Genomic DNA, 16,921 nt, shown 5'->3' with positions numbered 1-16,921 from the left:
AGGTATAATCTTTTTTTTTTTTTGTGGCCATGCCATGAACAAAGCTTTCTTTATTTTGTCCGGCGTTCTTAGCGTGCATACAGTTTTCCATATTCCGTGCTGAAAACTGTAATACATAAATGTATCCGTGCACTTTATTATCTAACACAACACAGATGCCGTGTGCTATGTTATGTCACAGTTAGAAATCATTTAGGAATTGCAATGTATATACAAATATTAACATCACCTACCTACATTTTGCGAATAAATGTTTATATTAAAGCAGGTATAAACAAGAAAAATAAGCGCTATAACCTGGGCCGTGTCTCCTTCTCAGTGTTGACCAACTCTTTCTTCAGACAGGTAAGGCAATTTTCACACGTTCAGTATTTGGTCAGTATTTTCCATCAGTATTTCTAAGCCAAAACCAGGAGTGGAACAATCAAAGGAAAAGTATAATAGAAACACGTCACCACGTTTGTATTTATCACCCACTCCTGTTTTTGGCTTACAAATACTGATGTAAAATACTGAACACGTGAACATGGCCTTAAAGAAGAGGGGGTCCAATAGCAATAATCAGGATGGGGCCAATCCTCCATCTCCTTTCTTGCTAACGATGCAGCAGTTCCTCCAGAGAGGGAAGTGCTCAGATCTCACGTACCCAGTAGCAGAGGGAATGAGACCTGACTTGACCAGGCTAAATCTCCAAGGGCATCATATTAGTTGCATAGACTGCCACTATATGTGCATTCTTGCTAGTGATTCGTATGGTGGCTTTGTTTTTTTTTTTTTTGCATTGTACTTTGTCTTGTCTCCAGACCTTTATCCTGGGTCTGTGACCATGACCTTAGGCTTACCAGACTATGTCTACACCTCATTCCTATTTACTTCAGCTATCACCCAGAGAGGTTATTGGTGATGATAACTGCATGTCCTGTGAAATCCAATATTTTCTTACAGGGTCCTTGATGACAACCAAGTGGCTCTTTAGACTCTGTGTCAGAGTTCAGCCACAGTCCACGTCAATCCCCCAGTTTGGTATTAAGGTCCTATGCTTACAACTTAATGTTGGCTAGTCATCTGGCAGCACTTAATTAGAATATTGTCCATCTATGATGAAAATTGATATTTTTCAACATGCATATGAAATACTTGGACTTGGTGCAGAACGCTCAATGAACTGCTTTAATGGAAAACTTCATTGTGTTCTTACATATAAAAAAAATATCTGTGTGCACATGAAGTTTTCTATGTAAAAAGCGTTCATTTAATTCAGTGAAAGAAGAAAAAAAGGAAAGGGCATGCTCCAAGTACCATTGTCAATTGGTCACTAATTTTTGTCAATCCTATGTATATTGTATATAGAAACAATTGACTCCTTCGCTAGAACACACATCAGGACTGGCACTATCCCAGTGGTTAGACATCTTTGTTTATCAATTTCTCCAAAAAGAACAGATCCTTACTTTCCTATACTCGAAACAGATCCTGACTTTAGAAATACCAAATGCATCACTGTACGAGCTGGAAGAAATAGCCAGAAGATTGGTGGGTGCTCATGTAGTGCTACCAGAAAAGTAGTGGGTGGTAGGTGAGTTACTGTTTTTAATACCATGCTGAGACCATTTAAAGGGAATCTGTCAGCAGGTTTTTACCATGTAATCTGAGAACACCAGACATTATGTTCAGTGATGTGTCACTTACCAGACAGTGTGCTGTAGTTTCAATACTATCAGTGTTTTATCAGCAGATTATCACTGCCGGACTAGCTGCCCACGTGCCTCCTAGTCCAACCACAGCCCCACCATTGAATATCAGCTTACTCTCAATATATTCAATGTACATAGAAAGCTGCTAATCAGGGCTATGGGCAATGGGTAGCTTTCTGAGCACTGCTAAGTCTACTGTAAAGTAAGTGATACATCACTGGAATCAAGGTCTCTTCGCCTACATCATGTTGCTCTCAGATGAGGTAGCAAAAACTTGGTGACAGATTACCTTTAAAATAGAAAATGTCGTAGACAACCCCTTTCACTGATTATTATCCTTTTCATTTTGTGGCAACAAGGAAATACATTTACTATTCTCTGTGTTAGGCCACAGCCCCACTATCAGTATTTAGTCAGTATACGGTCAGTATTTTTTCTCAGGAGTGGGAGCCAAAGCCAGGTGAGGAACAATCAGAGAAAAGGTATAATAGAAACAAGTCACCAATTCTGCATTTATCACCCACTCCTGAGAAAAATTACTGACCAAATACTGATAGTGGGGCCGTGGCCTAATTGTGTCTAAATGACTAAGGCTCTCTTGCAAAAGAGGTGGAGGGGGTTGGATTGTCTGGAAAGGGGTGTGGTTTGTAGTGCAACAGTAAGCATTAAATTGTACCAAAATTCTATTCTTAAGTTGCCAATTACCATGTATAGTGATTTTGAGTCCAATTTCAAATGCGCACACATTTATGACATTTATATTCTGAATATAGAGAGCATTGGACTATAATGATGATACTAACATTTGCTGAAAATCTACCATTACTTAAAAGGGTTGTCCGGTTTTGGGGTGCAAGTCTGCAGTCATGCTATGTGACTGCACACTTGTGAGTCCTCACATTGCGTGCTCTACCCGCTATGAGGATTCTCGAGTACTGGTGCCAAGAGTGGGGGAGGCGGGTCATGTGACAGCATGTATGCGGCATGTATGCTAATCACATACTTGACACCTGCCACTCCTGGCGCCACCACCCGAGAATGTTGACAGCATGCAGTGTATGTGTGCTGTGAGGATTCACAGGTCTGCAGTCACATAGAATGACTGCAGACTTCTAGCCTAAGGCCGAACAACCCCTTTAAAGTTTTTGTATACCTTAACATCCATTTTTTTATTGTCTCAATATTTCTAAAATGGAAGATGGAGTAATGTTGCAATAGGAATTAATTTGAAATTCACACCTATTAATACTTTTTAGATTTTATATTCCTATAGTTTTGTTTCTTATCACCCTTGTGCAGTCCTTTGCATATCTAGGATGACAGAGCAAGCTAACCCTGTGTAGTCAGATCATGCAGTCACTTTGTTCCATATATGCCCTACCTCGTGCTCATACTAACAGACCAAATGCACATAACCATACAGTAGGAGAATGAAGGAAGGGACCTTTACTGCAGGTTTAGACTCTGGCAGATTTGTTTGTAGCCTGTTATCACTGAGGCAAATAGATCTGCATAGGAACTTTACATTGATCTGTTGGTGGACCTAGTAGTATGGTCATTTCTCCAAAGTGTCCCAGGAGCCATTTTAACCATAGGAAAGCCAAGCTAGATGTTGCTTTTACTACTGTGAGCAGCATGCGAGGCCAAAATGTGCTACAATTCAGCATGGCATAACATTCCTCATACAACGATTAATAATCTAATAGCAGCCAAGGCGTGAAAGTGCAGGTATTTCTGTGCTTGGTGCTCATACTTGATGCTGAATATATTAAGATATTTTGAAAATGTTTTCATTTTTTCCATCTTTTGCATATCATTAACATGTCCATCAATCCTGTATTTTTAATAATCCAGGACTTTTTCTTGGTGTTGTAATTTCAATGTTGAGGAGTGTATTGGCAATAAAAAACCTTCATAATATGTATTTAAAGAACTGCATATAAGCACAGAGATTCTGGGCAACTTGATAAATCTGGCCTTGGGGATTGAGAACTAGATTTAGCTATTTTTCAGTTCTGCTCATTGTGCACTAAATGAATAGCAGTTTAGTTAGGGACGCTTGCAGAAAAGCCTGCAGGTAATCAGTCAGTACTCTAGTTAGCATGTGGCCTTGTTTAACACGTCTGTCAGGGATGCATAGCGCACTACTTTGTATTTGCTAGGAAGCCTTCTGGGTGGTAAATTTCCTTTTATATTAGAGTAGAAAGAAGTATCCAGAGACTTGCATCTTTAAACAGTTACTTCTCACTACTCGAAGTTTTCATAAGCATATGTAAAGAAACACATCAGGCTTCAATGCACAGGTGCACAGAATATCTTGGCTTCAAAAGAAATTTTATGAGTCACTTGGCTGAGTTTTCCTCCTGTTTGAAATAATGTTTCTTACTCCGAGGACGAGATCAGCTTGACCTTATGTGGAAATAATGTGTAAGGTGAAGCATAGATTGGTACCTGTGCTTTCTTGCCATGTTATCAAAGCAGTCAGTCAACTAAGACTAAGTCTACAAATATTTAATTTTATAAAACAATTCTATGATGCTGTAGAGAACTCTTAAAGAAGATTTTTCACTGGATTTTTTAAATTTAAACTGAGTACCACCTCTAATTGGTGCTGCTCCACAGGATGTATTTTTCTTCTGTTCCCCTCCATGCCAAAGTTATGCCGACAGGTAATAATGTTGTAAATTTCTCTTTCAACTAACTAAGCATATACCACAGAAATTTTCAGTTAGGGTTTGCTTTTTTTTCTCTGATGATGTCCAGTGATAGCAGCTCAGGTGGTGACCAGTGGCTTAATTGGTGAACGGTGGCTCAGGTGGTGAACGGTGGCTCAGGTGGTGAACGGTGGCTTAGTTGGTGAGCGGTGGCTCAGGTGGTGAACGGTGGCTCAGGTGGTGAACGGTGGCTTAGTTGGTGAACGGTGGCTTAGTTGGTGAGCGGTGGCTCAGGTGGTGAACGGTGGCTCAGGTGGTGAACGGTGGCTTAGTTGGTGAGCGGTGGCTCAGGTGGTGAACGGTGGCTCAGGTGGTGAACGGTGGCTTAGTTGGTGAACGGTGGCTTAGTTGGTGAGCGGTGGCTCAGGTGGTGAACGGTGGCTCAGGTGGTGAACAGTGGCTCAGGTGGTGAACGGTGGCTCAGGTGATGAACGGTGGCTTAGTTGGTGAGCGGTGGCTCAGGTGGTGAACGGTGGCTCAGGTGGTGAGCGGTGGCTTAGTAGGTGAACGGTGGCTCAGGTGGTGAATGGTGGCTTAGTTGGTGAGCGGTGGCTCAGGTGGTGAACGGTGGCTCAGGTGGTGAACGGTGGCTTAGTTGGTGAGCGGTGGCTCAGGTGGTGAACGGTGGCTCAGGTGGTGAACGGTGGCTTAGTTGGTGAACGGTGGCTTAGTTGGTGAGCGGTGGCTCAGGTGGTGAACGGTGGCTCAGGTGGTGAACGGTGGCTTAGTTGGTGAGCGGTGGCTCAGGTGGTGAACGGTGGCTCAGGTGGTGAACGGTGGCTTAGTTGGTGAACGGTGGCTTAGTTGGTGAGCGGTGGCTCAGGTGGTGAACGGTGGCTCAGGTGGTGAACAGTGGCTCAGGTGGTGAACGGTGGCTCAGGTGATGAACGGTGGCTTAGTTGGTGAGCGGTGGCTCAGGTGGTGAACGGTGGCTCAGGTGGTGAGCGGTGGCTTAGTAGGTGAACGGTGGCTCAGGTGGTGAATGGTGGCTTAGTTGGTGAGCGGTGGCTCAGGTGGTGAACGGTGGCTCAGGTGGTGAACAGTGGCTTAGTTGGTGAACGGTGGCTTAGTTGGTGAGCGGTGGCTCAGGTGGTGAACGGTGGCTCAGGTGGTGAACGGTGGCTCAGGTGGTGAACGGTGGCTTAGTTGGTGAGCGGTGGCTCAGGTGGTGAACGGTGGCTCAGGTGGTGAACGGTGGCTTAGTTGGTGAACGGTGGCTTAGTTGGTGAGCGGTGGCTCAGGTGGTGAACGGTGGCTCAGGTGGTGAACAGTGGCTCAGGTGGTGAACGGTGGCTCAGGTGATGAACGGTGGCTTAGTTGGTTAGCGGTGGCTCAGGTGGTGAACGGTGGCTCAGGTGGTGAGCGGTGGCTTAGTAGGTGAACGGTGGCTCAGGTGGTGAATGGTGGTTTAGTTGGTGAGCGGTGGCTCAGGTGGTGAACGGTGGCTCAGGTGGTGAACGGTGGCTCAGGTGGTGAATGGTGGCTTAGTTGGTGAGCGGTGGCTTAGTAGGTGAACGGTGGCTCAGGTGGTGAACAGTGGCTCAGTGGTTCTCATTATACTCCTGGATTTAAATCCAACAAAGGACAATATCTACTTGTTCGCTATGTGTTTGTACAGATTTCCTTCAGGTTTCCTTGGTTTCTCTTACACTCCAAAAACATAGCAGGTTAACTGGATTTCTTTAAGGTTACGTTTACATGAGCAAAGAAAAAAATCATCTAATTTTCACGGCATCCATATAGCATTTGTTTTTATACATTACCATGGATAAAATTTACAAAACTAAAAACAATTTCTAATGTCAATATTGGCAATGTATTCATAAAAACTGGATACTCTGTAGTTGATCCTTATGGGATCCCACTTTCTTTTGCGCAGCCATAGACTAGAATAGGCGAGTCTCATCTGAAATACGGAAGACACTGGTCCATTCTGCTTTTTTTTTTACACAGAACAGCTCAATTGAATAACATTGGTCCAATTGATGCAAGTTTTTCTATGGACAGCGCTTGGACCTAAAATACACTAATGTTGAATTTTCCCTATGTTTATGTGAGTCTGAATGTAGATTGTCAATCTGATTAGGAATTGAGATTGATGTTAGTGGGTCTTGATAGACTTCTGTGATGTTTGTTATGTATAAGCAATGGGTTGTAAGGCTTGAACAGAGATCCATTATATTTTGGATATAGAGTGATTATACTGGGGATTATACTGTTGCCACATTTCTTCCTGGACCTGCTCCAGCTACTTCTGGTTCAGTCGCCAAGCGCATAGTAAATTCTGCATTGAGCAGGGAGTTGGACCAGATGACCCTTGAGGTCCCTTCCAACTCTACCATTCTATGACCATATTAGCACTACGGTTGGCGCTGAAGATAGTAGAGAAGCTATAGCCAGTATCTTGCTGTCCAGCCACTGATTAATCAGGCTGGACCTGCGGTTCTGCTCAGTCAAGCAAATGGGTGTGTGTGCTGTCCACCAGCCCAGTAGGTGTAATCCTATCCCCGCTGTGGCCATTGGAGCAGTACTACACCGTTTAAACTCCCAGGTTTCTGCTGAGGTTGCCAGATATTGTGCTTGGAAGCTTGTTGGACTTGATGTTTGGTTTGTTTTGTAATTCCTGATATAGATGCAGCTTGTACCCTGACCTAGTTTGTTTCCATTTCCCTTATCCAGACCTAGGCCTGTTTGACTACATTCTGACTGAGTAACTGGCATTTAACCCCAGCTACCCCTCTAACTTTGGCTTTTGATTTCTGTTTGTGTTCTTTGTTTTATCACACCTGTTCCTGAACCATCTAGCTAAACTTTTCATGCATCAGATTCACTCCTCTGGCCAGCAGTCACTCTGTGGAAGCAACCTAGGGGACTCCATTGTATATCCAGAACCCTGTACAGGCGCTAAAGGGTGAAGGATGGTGTATCTGTTTGGATATGCCAGATGTTCTGGATGACACCAAGTCAGTCTGGCTGTGGCCTCTAGCAGGCAAATAAAGACCTGAGGAAGAAAGTTACATAAAATGTTCTGCAATATCAAGAAACTGTAGAACCTTCTGTGTACTAAAACCAACAAAAATGTCCTACCTCATGTAAGCATTGTAACCAACAAGCATATTGTGTCTTTAAAATGAAAGTAACCAAGAAGTCTTATGTACAACTGTATTTTCATGTGTTCAATAAAAATGTAATTGCTGGAATGACATTAATGTGGGATTGTCTTCTTTTAAAGGTGAACTACTCAAGAAAACTCCATGCTACAAATTAACTCATGTTCAATGTTTAACAAATGTTTTTTCTGGCCTCATATTTACATGAAGCACAACATTATCTGTGGCCCTGTAGTGTTTTCCCTCCATTTTTCTTCCATGAGGCATTCTCAGTAGTGGTGATTGAGCGTGTTCGTTTAACCCTTTCGCCGAGCACGCTTCTGAGTATCTTCGGCGTGCTCGTATATTAAAGCTATGTGCCCTAGTAGCAGATTTGATGCAGAGCGTTTTTGCCTCTCTCTGGCAGAAAAAAACACATGCAGATTTACATGCGTTTTTTCAGCATTTTTACATGCGTTTTCGCATGCGTTTTTTCAAGCAGTTTTCCAAGCGATTTTGAGCATCACTTGGAAAAGTGCTTGACAAGTTGGTCCCACAATATAAATCCATGCAACTGGCATGGATTTATAATGTGTGAACAACTGATGCTTTAAATGCAGCATCTATAGTAAAAAAAAAAGAGAATTAAAACGTTAAAAATAAAAAAAAAACTGTATATTCACCTCTCCGGTCTCCTCCAGTCTGCTCCCGGCGGTGTTCACTCTCCTCGGCATCCCACAGTGTACTGTCAGGACCTGCAGTGACGTCATTTAGTCAGCTGATGGTCACGCGACCATCACCTGACCGCCGACATCAGCGGTCACGTGACCATCAGGTGACTAAATGACGTCACCGCAGGTCCTGACAGTACAACGCGGGACGTCAAGGAGAGAGGACGTGGCCGGGAGCAGATCGGGGGCCACCGGAGAGGTGAATATACAGGTTTTGTTTATTCTTAACTTTTTTATTTCTTTTTTTCACCGCGTGGTAGCTGGGATGAAGAGGAGTTGTAGTCTCCTCTTCATCCCGGTGTACCACACGCACCGCGATTACACTGCAAATTTGCTGCCATTGAATTTAATTGAAACGCAGAAAATCCACATATACCTGCAGATTTGCTGCGTTTCAATGTTACTCAATGGCCGCGAATTTGCAGCGTAATCACGGTAGAAATGGTCATGCTGCGTTTTGCAACGCAATGCAAATTTGTCGCGCAAATTAGCGCATCATGTGCACAGTACATCCGAATTCACATTGCTTTGCATGGCAGACTGTTTTACAAGCGTTTTTGTGGCTTTTTCACAGCCGTAAAAACGCTACAAAAACGCTACGTGGGCACATGGCCTAAGTTTGAGTCCCTGCGTCTGCATGATTTATGACGGTAAGTCAGCCTCAACACATGAGGATTCCCTAACAAACAGGCAATCTCTGCATGTTTTGAGGCTGACTAACAGCCATAAATCATGCAGGCTCAGATATTTGAACTTAATATACGAGTACGCCGCAGATACTCGGAAAGCACCCGAGCGTGCTCGGAAAAAGGGTTAAACGAACACACTTACTCATAACTAATTCTCAGGGCTTCCGTTCAGTGGCCACAGATTACTGACCAGACTGATGAACCGAATACTGCAAATCGATTTGCACCAACTTTTATTGTATTTAGCCACAAATTGGTAGATCCCACTGCTCACAGATATGGACCAACAAGTGCTCTATCCTGTGATGGGTAAAACCATCTGTCATCGATAACACACTGGCTTTTGAGTTTCAAGAGCTATCGTAAGCTTCACAAAATGAACTTCCTACATAAACGAAAGGCTTGGCATGACAGATAACCAATATAAGATGTTTTATTTTGCTTTGTATGCATTGTGAGTCTAGCCTGTTCTGAAGAGATGATATATTCTTGTCTTTATGTTCTGGTAAAAACACTACCATAGGTTAGGACTCTTTTTTTTTTTTCTTCCAAGGACATTTAAACTTTAACAAGGCCATTAATAGATCTCTCCAGTGATCAAAATCCATGTCTCAAAATTAAAAAGGTTTCACAAATATCTTTATTTTTCTCCTAAACCAAATATAACCACCTTAAAAGAAGCACCAAACTTTTTGTTTGCTTAACAAGAAATTGTAAAAACCAAAGAAATTCTTATGTAGCATATGATGACTTCTGTCAAAACTTCCTCCTTAGCTTCACTTCACCAACAAGTGTACATTTGCTAAATGGTAGACCACGATCAAACTAGCAACTCTATTTGAGAACAATATGAAATTTAAGGCCCCTATACACATTAGACTCATGCCATCTGAACCTGGTGATATCAGCAGGATTGGCCGACAGTCTAATGTGTATGTAGTGCTTCCAATTTTCCCCCCTATAGATGATGTCAGGGGAGATAAGGGACTTGCATGTCTGATTTCAAACTGCTGATCCTTTTATTTTTGGTGAGGTAAGCTGCCACCAGAGGAGTTTGGCAATGGTTCTGTTATGAAGAACACTAGAGCCCTCCTGTGTTTAGAGGTGTCCGGAGAGATAGCCATCAGCCAAACAGTTGGCCAATTCATCATTTGGCCTACAGCTATCTATTGTGTATTGGGTGCTTTAATCTTTTCACTAGTGCTCTCCTTGGTAGTAGAGAAGAAGATATCGTTCTAAGTAGAGATGGGAGAATCAAAATGCAGGATTCTAGTCCGTCAGCCAGGCCAGTAATGTGTTACTGCTGGACGGGAGGCCTGCGAATCTCTTTACCTCCCGGTGTTCCCAGCTCTTATTGCTTGCACAATATTGTCTCTGCATGCCGCAATGGTGGCATCACGCTAGCCTGGCTAATCACAAGAAGAGAATGGAATGCCGGGAGGAAAGGAGATTCGCAGGTCTCAACCCACTAGTCATAGATTAAAGACCTGCCTAATAGTCCGGAGTCCTAAGAATCAATGCTACCATCTCTACTTCTAAGATATCAGGGACATTGTTCTCTTACAAACAATAAATCTGTATCTTCCTTTGTCTATTTTATATGCGTAATTTAGTAACGGAAGAAAATACAAACAAATAGAATTATGATAACCTCACCTAATATATTAATATAAATTCAAAGAAGAAACATTTGCATCGCTCCTGGGAACTCCTATAATGTTAACAATGAGCATGATTCATCCAGGTTCCTGGCATAGTAATCGGAATCAACCACCGCAATTTAAACATAACACTATGATTCCTTTCATGATTCCTGTTTTTTGGATCCTTTTCTGGCAACATTTTAAATATCCTAGTAATTTATGAATTATTATGAATATACATTTTATTTTAGAAGCTGTTTGTGGCATACATAACTGACTGTTGTAACTTTTCTGTTATCCTTCAGGTTAATACGTGTGAAACGAACAATCAGGCGTGTCATTTTCTCCATTTTTGTTCAGATATATACTGAGGAGACTGAGGAAATATTTCAATGTACTGGATTTTCTAAGAATGGGTGTTTTTTTATGTTTTATTCTGATTTATTCAGAGATTTTATATAATTAAAAGTACAGTTTTTCTAGCTCTTAATCTTGCTAATGTCAGAAATGACATCTCTTTGAAGCTAGACATTGTTCCCTTCTGACTGAGGCCAATACTGTGTGGGTTACTATATTTGAGCTTTTCTTTTAAAGAGTATAATTCTGCTGTTGCGGTCAGTGCTTACTTTCTTGCCTATTGACGGCAATGTTCTTGTTTGATCCTCGTACCAGTCTGGGTAGTTGACGTATAAAAACTTTACATCAGGTTTGAAGATTAAATGAGAGATGAATATTAGAATATTAAATACTAAAATAATGACCTTATTTTTTGCCTCTTGACTGGAACACAGTAAGGAACTGATGATCCAAAGGCTAGTGGCGAACAACCTAGTCTCCTTTGCTTTCTGTAGAAAAGAGCATACCTCCAGTTTATGTCTGATGGATGGGTTGGGTGCAAGAAGCAGATACACAATCTTCATACATGAATATTATGGCAGAATAGGTTAATCTGAGGAGTGACTTTCTGACCTCTTGGGAAATGTAGTCAACTGCAAATGCTGGTACTATATGTGACGCACCCCTGGGCCTGTGTCGCGCAGCGTTGCGCACGCGGGAGCTTACCCGGAGCCGGATCTGTTGAGGGTTGTAGTCTCGTGGCGGTGACCCGGTCCGTGCCCAGGGAGTCAGACTAAGTGGCGCTGTATTAGCGGTAGATGTTGGACGACTACGCCACCCGTTGAATGCAGCGAAGGAGCTGCCGCTGCAGGGCAGACCGCTGAGGCCGGTGGTAGGATTGTGCAGCGTGAAGAGTATCACCCCCAACGGGAGGGGTATGGCCTCAGGGCAGCCGACGTGGATGATGGGGTAGCAGGAATCACTCAGAGACGATGCGGTGTAATTCAGGGTCTTTACTGGTGATAAAGATAGACCCTCCCGGAGTACTGGCTAGCGATCGGGGCCTGGTCAGTCCTTGAGCAGATGGGATCTCCCCTGGCCAGGCGGAGTTGTAGGCCTCCCAAACTGACTGTACTCTTCTGGCTACCTTGCTAGAGGCGGGTATAAGTAGCCCACGTCCCTGAGTGTACCGTGTGGTGCTCACCCGTATGGCCGGTGACTCGGGGCCTTCTAGTGGCGTCCGCTCCACGACGGCGGTGCTGGTCCCACGCGTGTGACCGTGCCTTCGGGTTTCTTGGCCAGAGGACCTGAAATCCCCTGCCGGGCGGTTTCTGCTGCTGGGTAAAGATTAGTCCCCACAGCCTCGGACTCCGGGTCCGGTGATAGCTTCTCAGTCAGGGCGAGCTCTGCAGCTGCCAGCCCCTGACTCCTTATAGCACTGCTCCCACAGAGCTCCTGATGTTCTTTTCCTATATCTGCTTCTCTTCTCTGTCTCTACTTCTTCTCTACTCACTAACCCTGCCTCAGCCCTAGGTTTATATAGGGGAAGTCCTTCCCCTCCCAGGACTGGGCAGGAGGTGTGGCATGCATAGGATTCCTGACCAAGAGACCTCCCACCTGCTCTCAGACATAACATTGCTGTTACTGTGGAAACCAGACCCCTGGGGTGCCACATATGGAATGATCAAGAAGCAACAGGCATTCAGCCAAGAATTACTAGACCACCCCTCTTAAATATACGGACAAACAAATGCATCATTTCACAATTTAAAATTTATTGTTCTTGGTTGAAACATGAGCTATTGAGTTCCAAGAACAGCCACATGCTTCATGGAGTTAGTTTCCATGACTGAGTAGCCGAATTAACCTGCACAATGCCTAGCTATGGCTAGAGTGGTATAAAGCACATTACCACTTGGGATCACAGACACTCACCTGACCAACCATAATAAAAATCACAAGAAAAAAAGTTTTGAAAAATAAAAGGCAGCAGTGTTTATTGTGGCTTACAAAATGCCATGAGTAAGTTAACTGAAGAGTCAATCAAGAAAAATTAAATGAGCAACCACAAGTCTTTAAGTAGAATATCCAAACATCAAATTCTGACCTTGTCCATTCAATGTTAGCAGAGCGACAACCTATAGACAGCAACGAACCAGCTGTGTCAAAGACTATGGGAAGGTGGAGCTACTTCTGGATACCCTTCATATATGGAATAGCTGACGTGACTGAAATGTGAGCCTGTATTATGACAACTTAAAGTGGGACCACATGTTTTTATGCCATATGATTTCTAGACTTTACAATCTTTCGAGCCTTAAAGCTCCACTCCAGCGATTTTTTTTTTATTTCAGCGCTGGAGTGGTGCCACTAATATGAGTTCCCTGACTCTACTATTATACTCACCAGCCGCTGTCTTCAGCTCTTCCAGGTGTCGCTCCGGTCTCGCGCCAGCATCTTGTGACTGACCGGAAGTCAGAGGTAACGTGGCTGGTAACTATAAGACTATCGGCAGGGAACCTAGATTCCACTCCAGTGGTAAAATAAAATAAAAACGCTGGCGTGGTGATTTAAAGTTTGGCAGATCATCCATGCACTCAACTTTTCCTTTATGCTGATGTCTGAATACGTGGAATACATAAGATGAAGCTAAGAATCTGATCTCTCCACTTACGTCTTTACTATGTGAAATTCTTAATGGGAATCTCCAACACAGTAGTTTCTTTAAATGGTTAAATAACGATCTTAATTAGAATGATATTCTTAGTCTCCTGAAAGTGTGTTAATCGTGAACTCATTCTATTTTACAACGTCATTACTAAAACATGTATTCTATATATTGACATATATTGAGTATGGATTCTAGAGATTTTTGAAATTATTTACAAATAAAAATCTAAGGCTCATGATTCTGTGATAGTTGTAAAATTCCATAGGTTATCTGACATCTTGTGTGCTTGTGATTTCTCATATAACTCCCATCACCATACTTTCCAAAAGAACAAAAAACATAATTTTCTTAACCCCACAAAATGATGTTACTGTACTTCCAAACTGGAAATCCTTTCCCGCAATCTAATGTACAGTAGGGATGGCATAAGCACTGTACTATAATGCAGTACCGTGTATTATCAATGCGATCAAAGAGCCATATTTTCAAGTCTTCTTGTGAGACCTGTAAGTATTGAAAAAATAAAACATAAAAAATATTTTTAAGTGTAAAAAAAATGGAAATACAAAAAACCCAAACTCCAGTTTTAATAATAAAACCCCTTCCAACCTCCGTAAAAATAACACTTATTTGGAATTGCTACATTTGTAGTAATCCGTACTATAAAACTATATTATTAATTATCCTATACAATCAGGGATGGACATATCATTGGTGCAACCTGTGCAGCTGCATAGGGGTCCAAGAGGTAAAGGGCACACATCCACCTCCAAAACTACAAGCCAGAGCTATTGGACTGCATATACTGTTCTTGCAAATGGCCCATATACTGTTCTTTTTTGTCCGCTTTCTCATCATCTTGTCTCATAAAAAATGAAATTAAAAAAGTGCCTAAAAAGTTATATTTACTACAAAATGGAACCAATGAAAACCACAGTTTGTCACGGAAAAAATAAGCTTCACACAGCTATGCTGATGGAAATTTTTTAAAGCTTACAGTTCTCAGAATATGGCAACACAAAAATAAGTGATTTTTTTTCAAAGTGTGTATTTATTGTATAAAATAAAACTTAAATAAAACTCTAGAAATTTGGTATCTTCATAATTGTACTGACCTACGAATGAAGATAACACTACATTTGTGCAGCCTGGTGAATAGCATACAATTTTAAATGCAAAAAACAATGGCAAAATTGCTGTTTTGTTTACACTCCTCTCAATGAAGAGTTAATAAGTTAATAAGTATTGTGAAGACCCGGGGTCTTCCTTGCGTGTAATACTACTCAGGCACACAGGGTGAGGGTAAAACAGTGTGGCAATATTTTATTGAAACACCAAATGGACAATAAACAGAACAGTCCCAGCAAATACCCAAGATGGTACAACATTACACAGTCTCACCCTTCCGCTGACCAGCTGAGAATAGAGCAGCTGCGACTTTGGAACTTCCAGGGCCAACTACCTCAACCAGTCACCCGCCACTTTTGGCGGGCCCCCATAGACAGAAGTAGCGGCAAGCTTAGGAAGCTGACTGTCCATCGAGGTATAGGGCCAGGAGACCCGAGGGTCCCAATCTGGCTTCTGTGAGAGTTTCCATGGGGCCAGATGACTGGCTGGTCCCAATCTGGCTTTTCCGAATGTCTCCATGGGTTCCAGGCGACCGCATGGTCCCACCTGGCAACCCCAAGCAATATATCCATGGGGCCAGGTGACCTCATTGCCCAACCTGGTTTCCCCAAATATATCCATGGGTTCTCTGATGGTCAATGGAGTAGATCTGTATCCTTCCAGTCAGGGCCGTGTACCCTTAGGCTGGAATCCTCTAGAATCCAAATCTGTGTCTCTCTGGATGGAGCCATGCTACCAATCTGCTGTCCTGAAGAGTCGGTCTGATCTTTGATTCTCTCTGTAAAGTCACACTGCTACAGAGGCATATGTCTCTTAAATAATTCACAATTGTCTTTTCAAGCACACATCCAAAGGTCCAGGAGGGAAGGTGCAGGGAAGGTGCAGGGCTCATAGTTCATTGTTTGAGCATTTAATCAATTTGCATAGTTTGTCCTGTTTTGTGAGTCAACAAGCCACAGGGTCCACACAATGGTATCAGCATAATTAGCAAACATTCTTTGTTCCCCTGAACAACACATACATTCAAAAGTCAAATAATAGTCAACTACAATAGTGTATTTCTCTTGGCCTAACAAATCTAGACGTCTGGCTAATTAAGATTAGAAGCTGTGTCACAAGTATGTACACCAAAACTATTCCACTGACAAATTCAACTCATCCTCTAAAAAACAAGCCCTTATACGACTATGCTGTCTCAAAATGTAAAAAGTTGTGGCTCCTGGAAGGAGTTAAAAAAATAAATAAATAAATAATTTGTTATAAAGACCAAAACTGGCTGTGACGTCAAGGGGTTAAGTTTATTACCATATAGATTCTTAACCTGCCAGATAAAATTTGAAATCAGATCTTAAAATCAGATGTAAATGTAAAGCTGACATTTCTTTTGTTCCCTGCCACAGACATGATGTGTACGTCATAACAGGGATGGATCCTTCCTACAATCTGCTATAACGTGATCTAAGTGCAGGTGCAGATGAGCGCATTTTCGGTCGAAGTGCGATCCAACAAAACGTTGTATTGCACTCGAACCAATGTTAGTCTATGGGGCCAGGCACTTGTCCAATATTTTCCTCGGATAGAGACTGTTCAAGGAAATAGAAAAAAAATCACTTCATGCCCAAATTTGATCCAATATTCGCATCGCACTCGGCGATGCAAGTCAATGAGTGAGTTCTTGGAAAACATTGGACTGCACTCAGGTGACATCTAAGTGTAGGTCTATTTCCGTGGACTGACAGACTAGAGAACATGGAGAATTTTTTTTTTCTCCATCTTCTCCTCATCCAAGAGAATTAGATAACACTATGATCAGTGTTATTTGTTTAAGGGTACGTGCCCATAATCTGTAATAGCAACATTTTGGACGCAGCTCACCCATGCTGCGTCCAAAACGCTGCGTTGTACAGTACAAGCACAGTGGATGGGATTTATAGAAATCACATGCCCACTATGCTTCTATTTGACGCCGCGTAAACTCACTGACGGCGCGACTTTACGAGCTGCAGCATGTCAAGTTTATGTTGCGGAGAGGTTAGTCTCCGCAACAGAAATTTCTCCAATAGAATTTATAGGGTGCGGTAACTCCGCATGTGTTCAATAAACAGATGCGGATTTTCCTGCATGATCGGACTCAGCACTTTGAACGCAGCAAAAATACGCTTGGTCCAAAGCACTGCTATAGACTGATCATGGGCACATTGCCTAATCAATACGATTCTCTCAGAT

This window comes from Phyllobates terribilis, unplaced genomic scaffold, assembly GCF_046119375.1.
Source record: "Phyllobates terribilis strain yellow unplaced genomic scaffold, ASM4611937v1 Scaffold_3__8_contigs__length_932513732, whole genome shotgun sequence".
NCBI classification, from domain to species: domain Eukaryota; kingdom Metazoa; phylum Chordata; class Amphibia; order Anura; family Dendrobatidae; genus Phyllobates; species Phyllobates terribilis.
This window is presented reverse-complemented; position numbering follows the sequence as displayed.